A 9,254-nucleotide genomic window follows, 5' to 3' on the forward strand; every position below is an offset into this window, starting at 1 on the left:
GTTTTAGTTGTCGATTATTCACTTTTTAGCCTGCCTTATTGGCTTGGACATGACCTAGTACCTTAAGATTTAGCATGAAAGGAGGACTAGCAGCCGCGTTGCACTGGAGAATGTGAAAAGTGTTCATACGTAGTAAAAACCTGAGAAATCCGTCCGTTTTCGTCATTTGTTATATAATCGACTTGAAGCCAGATCGTCACATTGACCGCTTTTCTCTCTGAGACGGTTACATCTATCGTCTGCAAAGCTATGTCGCGTGCTGCGGTATGCGGAGACACTAAAAGCACCATAGTAGAACACAGAAGAAGCTCCTAAGTTGAAGCAATAGCCAGCAAGAAGTAGTACAATTCAAGTTTTAGTTGTCGATTATTCACTTTTTAACCGGCTTTGGTGGCTTGGACATGACCTAGGACCTTAAGATTTTGCATGAAAGGAGGACTAGCAGGAGCGTTGCACGGGAGAATGTGAAAAGTGTTCATATGTAGTAAAAACCTGAGAAATCCGTCCGTTTTCGTCATTTGTTATCGAATTGACTTAAAGCCAGATCGTCACATTGGCCGCTCGTCTCTCTGAATCGGTTACATTTATCGTCTGCAAAGCTATGTCGCGTGCTGCGGTATGCGGAGACACTAAAAGCACCATAGTAGAACACAGAAGAAGCTCCTAAGTTGAAGCAATAGCCAGCAAGAAGTAGTACAATTCAAGTTTTAGTTGTCGATTATTCACTTTTTAGCCGGCTTTGGTGGCTTGGACATGACCTAGGACCTTAAGATTTTGCATGAAAGGAGGACTAGCAGGAGCGTTGCACGGGAGAATGTGAAAAGTGTTCATATGTAGTAAAAACCTGAGAAATCCGTCCGTTTTCGTCATTTGTTATCGAATCGACTTAAAGCCAGATCGTCACATTGGTCGCTTTTCTCTCTGAGACGGTTACATTTATCATCTGCAAAGCTATGTCGCGTGCTGCGGTATGCGGAGACTCTAAAAGCACCATAGTAGAACACAGAAGAAGATTCTAAGTTGAAGCAATAACCAGTAAGAAGTAGTACAATTCAAGTTTTAGTTGTCGGTTATTCACTTTTTAGCCTGCATTATTGGCTTGGACATGACCTAGTACCTTAAGATTTAGCATGAAAGGAGGACTAGCAGCCGCGTTGCACTGGAGAATGTGAAAAGTGTTCATACGTAGTAAAAACCTGAGAAATCCGTCCGTTTTCGTCATTTGTTATAGAATCGACTTAAAGCCAGATCGTCACATTGACCGCTTTTCTCTCTGAGACGGTTACATCTATCGTTTGCAAAGCTATGTCGCGTGCTGCGGTATGCGGAGACACTAAAAGAACCATAGTAGAACACAGAAGAAGCTTCTAAGTTGAAGTAATAGCCAGTAAGAAGTAGTACAATTCAAGTTTTAGGCGTCCATTATTCACTTTTTAGCCGGCTTTGGTGGCTTGGACATGGCCTAGGACCTTAAGATTTTACACGAAAGGAGGACTAGCAGAAGCGTTGCACGGGAGAATGTGAAAAGTGTTCATATGTAGTAAAAACCAGAGAAATCCGTCCGTTTTCGTCATTTGTTATCGAATCGACTTAAAGCCAGATCGTCACATTGGCCGCACTTCTCTCTGAATCGGTTACATTTATCGTCTGCAAAGCTATGTCGCGTGCTGCGGTATGCGGAGACACTAAAAGCACCATAGTAGAACACCGAAGAAGCTCCTAAGTTGAAGCAATAGCCAGCAAGATGTAGTACAATTCAAGTTTTAGTTGTCGATTATTCACTTTTTAGCCGGCTTTGGTGGCTTGGACATGACCTAGGACCTTAAGATTTTGCATGAAAGGAGGACTAGCAGGAGCGTTGCACGGGAGAATGTGAAAAGTGTTCATATGTAGTAAAAACCTGAGAAATCCGTCCGTTTTCGTCATTTGTTATCGAATCGACTTAAAGCCAGATCGTCACATTGGCCGCTCTTCTCTCTGAATCGGTTACATTTATCGTCTGCAAAGCTATGTCGCGTGCTGCGGTATGCGGAGACACTAAAAGCACCATAGTAGAACACAGAAGAAGCTCCTAAGTTGAAGCAATAGCCAGTAAGAAGTAGTACCATTCAAGTTTTAGTTGTCGATTATTCACTTTTTAACCGGCTTTGGTGGCTTGGACATGACCTAGGACCTTAAGATTTTGCATGAAAGGAGGACTAGGAGCCGCGTTGCACGGGAGATTGTGAAAACGGTTCATATGTAGTAAAAACCTGAGAAATCCGTCCGTTTTCGTCATTTGTTATCGAATCGACTTAAAGCCAGATCGTCACATTGGTCGCTTTTCTCTCTGAGACGGTTACATTTATCATCTGCAAAGCTATGTCGCGTGCTGCGGTATGCGGAGACTCTAAAAGCACCATAGTAGAACACAGAAGAAGATTCTAAGTTGAAGCAATAACCAGTAAGAAGTAGTACAATTCAAGTTTTAGTTGTCGATTATTCACTTTTTAGCCTGCTTTATTGGCTTGGACATGACCTAGTACCTTAAGATTTAGCATGAAAGGAGGTCTAGCAGCCGCGTTGCACTGGAGAATGTGAAAAGTGTTCATACGTAGTAAAAACCTGAGAAATCCGTCCGTTTTCGTCATTTGTTATATAATCGACTTGAAGCCAGATCGTCACATTGACCGCTTTTCTCTCTGAGACGGTTACATCTATCGTCTGCAAAGCTATGTCGCGTGCTGCGGTATGCGGAGACACTAAAAGCACCATAGTAGAACACAGAAGAAGCTTCTAAGTTGAAGTAATAGCCAGCAAGAAGTAGTATAATTGAAGTTTTAGGCGTCCATTATTCACTTTTCAGCCGGCTTTGGTGGGTTGGACATGACCTAGGACCTTAAGATTTTGCATGAAAGGAGGACTAGCAGAAGCGTTGCACGGGAGAATGTGAAAAGTGTTCATATGTAGTAAAAACCAGAGAAATCCGTCCGTTTTCGTCATTTGTTATCGAATCGACTTAAAGCCAGATCGTCACATTGGCCGCTCTTCTCTCTGAATCGGTTACATTTATCGTCTGCAAAGCTATGTCGCGTGCTGCGGTATGCGGAGACACTAAACGCACCATAGCAGAACACAGAAGAAGCTTCTAAGTTGAAGCAATAGCCAGTAAGAAGTAGTACCACTCAAGTTTTAGTTGTCGATTATTCACATTTTAGCCGGCTTTGGTGGCTTGGACATGACCTAGGACCTTATTATTTTGCATGAAAGGAGGACTAGCAGCCGCGGTGCACGGGAGAATGAGATAAGTGTTCATATGTAGTAAAAACCTGAGAAATCCGTCCGTTTTCGTCATTTGTTATCGAATCGACTTAAAGCCAGATCGTCACATTGTCCGCTTTTCTCTCTGAGACGGCTACACTTATCGTCTGCAAAGCTATGTCGCGTGCTGCGGTATGCGGAGACACTAAACGCACCATAGTAGAACACAGAAGAAGCTTCTAAGTTGAAGTAATAGCCAGTAAGAAGTGGTACAATTCAAGTTTTAGGCGTCCATTATTCACTTTTTAGCCGGCTTTGGTGGCTTGGACATGACCTAGGACCTTAAGATTTTACACGAAAGGAGGACTAGCAGAAGCGTTGCACGGGAGGATGTGAAAAGTGTTCATATGTAGTAAAAACCAGAGAAATCCGTCCGTTTTCGTCATTTGTTATCGAATCGACTTAAAGCGAGATCGTCACATTGGCCGCTCTTCTCTCTGAATCGGTTACATTTATCGTCTGCGAAGCTATGTCGCGTGCTGCGGTATGCGGAGACACTAAAAGCACCATAGTAGAACACAGAAGAAGCTTCTAAGTTGAAGCAATAGCCAGTAAGAAGTAGTACCATTCAAGTTTTAGTTGTCGATTATTCACTTTTTAACCGGCTTTGGTGGCTTGGATATGACCTAGGACCTTAAGATTTTGCATGAAAGGAGGACTAGGAGCCGCGTTGCACGGGAGATTGTGAAAAGGGTTCATATGTAGTAAAAACCTGAGAAATCCGTCCGTTTTCGTCATTTGTTATCGAATCGACTTAAAGCCAGATCGTCACATTGGCCGCTCTTCTCTCTGAATCGGTTACATTTATCGTCTGCAAAGCAATGTCGCGTGCTGCGGTATGCGGAGACACTAAAAGCACCATAGTAGAACACAGAAGAAGCTCCTAAGTTGAAGCAATAGCCAGCAAGAAGTAGTACAATTCAAGTTTTAGTTGTCGATTATTCACTTTTTAGCCGGCTTTGGTGGCTTGGACATGACCTAGGACCTTAAGATTTTCCATGAAAGGAGGACTAGCAGGAGCGTTGCACGGGAGAATGTGAAAAGTGTTCATATGTAGTATAAACCTGAGAAATCCGTCCGTTTTCGTCATTTGTTATCGAATCGACTTAAAGCCAGATCGTCACATTGGTCGCTTTTCTCTCTGAGACGGTTACATTTATCATCTGCAAAGCTATGTCGCGTGCTGCGGTATGCGGAGACTCTAAAAGCACCATAGTAGAACACAGAAGAAGATTCTAAGTTGAAGCAATAACCAGTAAGAAGTAGTACAATTCAAGTTTTAGTTGTCGATTATTCACTTTTTAGCCTGCTTTATTGGCTTGGACATGACCTAGTACCTTAAGATTTTGCATGAAAGGAGGACTAGCAGCCGCGTTGCACGGGAGAATGTCAAAAGTGTTCATATGTGCTCAAAACCTGAGAAATCCGTCCGTTTTCGTCATTTGTTATCGAATCGACTTAAAGCCAGATCGTCACAATGGGCCGCTTTTCTCTCTGAGACGGTTACATTTATCGTCTGCAAAACTATGTCGCGTGCTGCGGTATGCGGAGACACTAAAAGCACCATAGTAGAACACAGAAGAAGCTTCTAAGTTAAAGCAATAGTCAGTAAGAAGCTGTACAATTCAAGTTTTGGTTATCGATCATTGATTTTTAGCCGGCTTTGGTGCCTTGGACATAAGGTGGAACCTTAAGATTTTGCATGAATGGAGGACTAGCAGCCGCGTTGCACAAGAGAATGTGAAAAGTGCTCATATGTAGTAAAGACCTGAGAAATCCGTCCGATTTCGTCATTTGTTATCGAATCGACTTAAAGCCAGATCGTCACATTGGCCGCTCTTCTCTCTGAATCGGTTACATTTATCGTCTGCAAAGCTATGTCGCGTGCTGCGGTATGCGGAGACACTAAAAGCACCATAGTAGAACACAGAAGAAGCTTCTAAGTTGAAGCAATAGCCAGCAAGATGTAGTACAGTTCAAGTTTTAGTTGTCGATTATTCACTTTTTAGCCGGCTTTGGTGGCTTGGACATGACCTAGGACCTTAAGATTTTGCATGAAAGGAGGAGTAGCAGCCGCGTTGCACGGGAGAATGTGAAAAGTGTTCATATGAAGTAAAAACCTGAGAAATCCGTCCCTTTTCGTCATTTGTTATCGAATCGACTTAAAGCCAGATCGTCACATTGGCCGCTCTTCTCTCTGAATCGGTTACATTTATCGTCTGCAAAGCAATGTCGCGTGCTGCGGTATGCGGAGACACTAAACGCACCATAGTAGAACACAGAAGAAGCTTCTAAGTTGAAGTAATAGCCAGTAAGAAGTGGTACAATTCAAGTTTTAGGCGTCCATTATTCACTTTTTAGCCGGCTTTGGTGGCTTGGACATGACCTAGGACCTTAAGATTTTACACGAAAGGAGGACTAGCAGAAGCGTTGCACGGGAGGATGTGAAAAGTGTTCATATGTAGTAAAAACCAGAGAAATCCGTCCGTTTTCGTCATTTGTTATCGAATCGACTTAAAGCGAGATCGTCACATTGGCCGCTCTTCTCTCTGAATCGGTTACATTTATCGTCTGCGAAGCTATGTCGCGTGCTGCGGTATGCGGAGACACTAAAAGCACCATAGTAGAACACAGAAGAAGCTTCTAAGTTGAAGCAATAGCCAGTAAGAAGTAGTACCATTCAAGTTTTAGTTGTCGATTATTCACTTTTTAACCGGCTTTGGTGGCTTGGATATGACCTAGGACCTTAAGATTTTGCATGAAAGGAGGACTAGGAGCCGCGTTGCACGGGAGATTGTGAAAAGGGTTCATATGTAGTAAAAACCTGAGAAATCCGTCCGTTTTCGTCATTTGTTATCGAATCGACTTAAAGCCAGATCGTCACATTGGCCGCTCTTCTCTCTGAATCGGTTACATTTATCGTCTGCAAAGCAATGTCGCGTGCTGCGGTATGCGGAGACACTAAAAGCACCATAGTAGAACACAGAAGAAGCTCCTAAGTTGAAGCAATAGCCAGCAAGAAGTAGTACAATTCAAGTTTTAGTTGTCGATTATTCACTTTTTAGCCGGCTTTGGTGGCTTGGACATGACCTAGGACCTTAAGATTTTCCATGAAAGGAGGACTAGCAGGAGCGTTGCACGGGAGAATGTGAAAAGTGTTCATATGTAGTATAAACCTGAGAAATCCGTCCGTTTTCGTCATTTGTTATCGAATCGACTTAAAGCCAGATCGTCACATTGGTCGCTTTTCTCTCTGAGACGGTTACATTTATCATCTGCAAAGCTATGTCGCGTGCTGCGGTATGCGGAGACTCTAAAAGCACCATAGTAGAACACAGAAGAAGATTCTAAGTTGAAGCAATAACCAGTAAGAAGTAGTACAATTCAAGTTTTAGTTGTCGATTATTCACTTTTTAGCCTGCTTTATTGGCTTGGACATGACCTAGTACCTTAAGATTTTGCATGAAAGGAGGACTAGCAGCCGCGTTGCACGGGAGAATGTCAAAAGTGTTCATATGTGCTCAAAACCTGAGAAATCCGTCCGTTTTCGTCATTTGTTATCGAATCGACTTAAAGCCAGATCGTCACAATGGGCCGCTTTTCTCTCTGAGACGGTTACATTTATCGTCTGCAAAACTATGTCGCGTGCTGCGGTATGCGGAGACACTAAAAGCACCATAGTAGAACACAGAAGAAGCTTCTAAGTTAAAGCAATAGTCAGTAAGAAGCTGTACAATTCAAGTTTTGGTTATCGATCATTGATTTTTAGCCGGCTTTGGTGCCTTGGACATAAGGTGGAACCTTAAGATTTTGCATGAATGGAGGACTAGCAGCCGCGTTGCACAAGAGAATGTGAAAAGTGCTCATATGTAGTAAAGACCTGAGAAATCCGTCCGATTTCGTCATTTGTTATCGAATCGACTTAAAGCCAGATCGTCACATTGGCCGCTCTTCTCTCTGAATCGGTTACATTTATCGTCTGCAAAGCTATGTCGCGTGCTGCGGTATGCGGAGACACTAAAAGCACCATAGTAGAACACAGAAGAAGCTTCTAAGTTGAAGCAATAGCCAGCAAGATGTAGTACAGTTCAAGTTTTAGTTGTCGATTATTCACTTTTTAGCCGGCTTTGGTGGCTTGGACATGACCTAGGACCTTAAGATTTTGCATGAAAGGAGGAGTAGCAGCCGCGTTGCACGGGAGAATGTGAAAAGTGTTCATATGAAGTAAAAACCTGAGAAATCCGTCCCTTTTCGTCATTTGTTATCGAATCGACTTAAAGCCAGATCGTCACATTGGCCGCTCTTCTCTCTGAATCGGTTACATTTATCGTCTGCAAAGCAATGTCGCGTGCTGCGGTATGCGGAGACACTAAAAGCACCATAGTAGAACACAGAAGAAGCTTCTAAGTTGAAGCAATAGCCAGCAAGAAGTAGTACAGTTCAAGTTTTAGTTGTCGATTATTCACTTATTAGCCGGCTTTGGTGGCTTGGACATGACCTAGGACCTTAAGATTTTGCATGAAAGGAGGAGTAGCAGCCGCGTTGCACGGGAGAATGTGAAAAGTGTTCATATGAAGTAAAAACCTGAGAAATCCGTCCCTTTTCGTCATTTGTTATCGAATCGACTTAAAGCCAGATCGTCACATTGGCCGCTCTTCTCTCTGAATCGGTTACATTTATCGTCTGCAAAGCTATGTCGCGTGCTGCGGTATGCGGAGACACTAAAAGCACCATAGTAGAACACAGAAGAAGCTTCTAAGTTGAAGCAATAGCCAGTAAGAAGTAGTACCATTCAAGTTTTAGTTGTCGATTATTCACTTTTTAACCGGCTTTTGTGGCTTGGACATGACCTAGGACCTTAAGATTTTGCATGAAAGGAGGACTAGGAGCCGCGTTGCACGGGAGATTGTGAAAAGGGTTCATATGTAGTAAAAACCTGAGAAATCCGTCCGTTTTCGTCATTTGTTATCGAATCGACTTAAAGCCAGATCGTCACATTGGCCGCTCTTCTCTCTGAATCGGTTACATTTATCGTCTGCAAAGCTATGTCGCGTGCTGCGGTACGCGGAGCCACTAAAAGCACCATAGTAGAACACAGAAGAAGCTCCTAAGTTGAAGCAATAGCCAGCAAGAAGTAGTACAATTCAAGTTTTAGTTGTCGATTATTCACTTTTTAGCCGGCTTTGGTGGCTTGGACATGACCTAGGACCTTAAGATTTTGCATGAAAGGAGGACTAGCAGGAGCGTTGCACGGGAGAATGTGAAAAGTGTTCATATGTAGTAAAAACCTGAGAAATCCGTCCGTTTTCGTCATTTGTTATCGAATCGACTTAAAGCCAGATCGTCACATTGGTCGCTTTTCTCTCTGAGACGGTTACATCTATCGTCTGCTAAGCTATGTCGCGTGCTGCGGTATGCGGAGACACTAAAAGCACCATAGCAGAACACAGAAGAAGCTTCTAAGTTGAAGTAATAGCCAGTAAGAAGTAGTACAATTCAAGTTTTAGGCGTCCATTATTCACTTTTCAGCCGGCTTTGGTGGCTTGGACATGACCTAGGACCTTAAGATTTTGCATGAAAGGAGGACTAGCAGAAGCGTTGCACGGGAGAATGTGAAAAGTGTTCATATGTAGTAAAAACCAGAGAAATCCGTCCGTTTTCGTCATTTGTTATCGAATCGACTTAAAGCCAGATCGTCACATTGGCCGCTCTTCTCTCTGAATCGGTTACATTTATCGTCTGCAAAGCTATGTCGCGTGCTGCGGTATGCGGAGACACTAAACGCACCATAGCAGAACACAGAAGAAGCTTCTAAGTTGAAGCAATAGCCAGTAAGAAGTAGTACCATTCAAGTTTTAGTTGTCGATTACTCACATTTTAGCCGGCTTTGGTGGTTTGGACATGACCTAGGACCTTAATATTTTGCATGAAAGGAGGACTAGCAGCCGCGGTGC

This window comes from Schistocerca gregaria, unplaced genomic scaffold, assembly GCF_023897955.1.
Source record: "Schistocerca gregaria isolate iqSchGreg1 unplaced genomic scaffold, iqSchGreg1.2 ptg000405l, whole genome shotgun sequence".
Taxonomy (NCBI): Eukaryota; Metazoa; Arthropoda; class Insecta; order Orthoptera; family Acrididae; genus Schistocerca; species Schistocerca gregaria.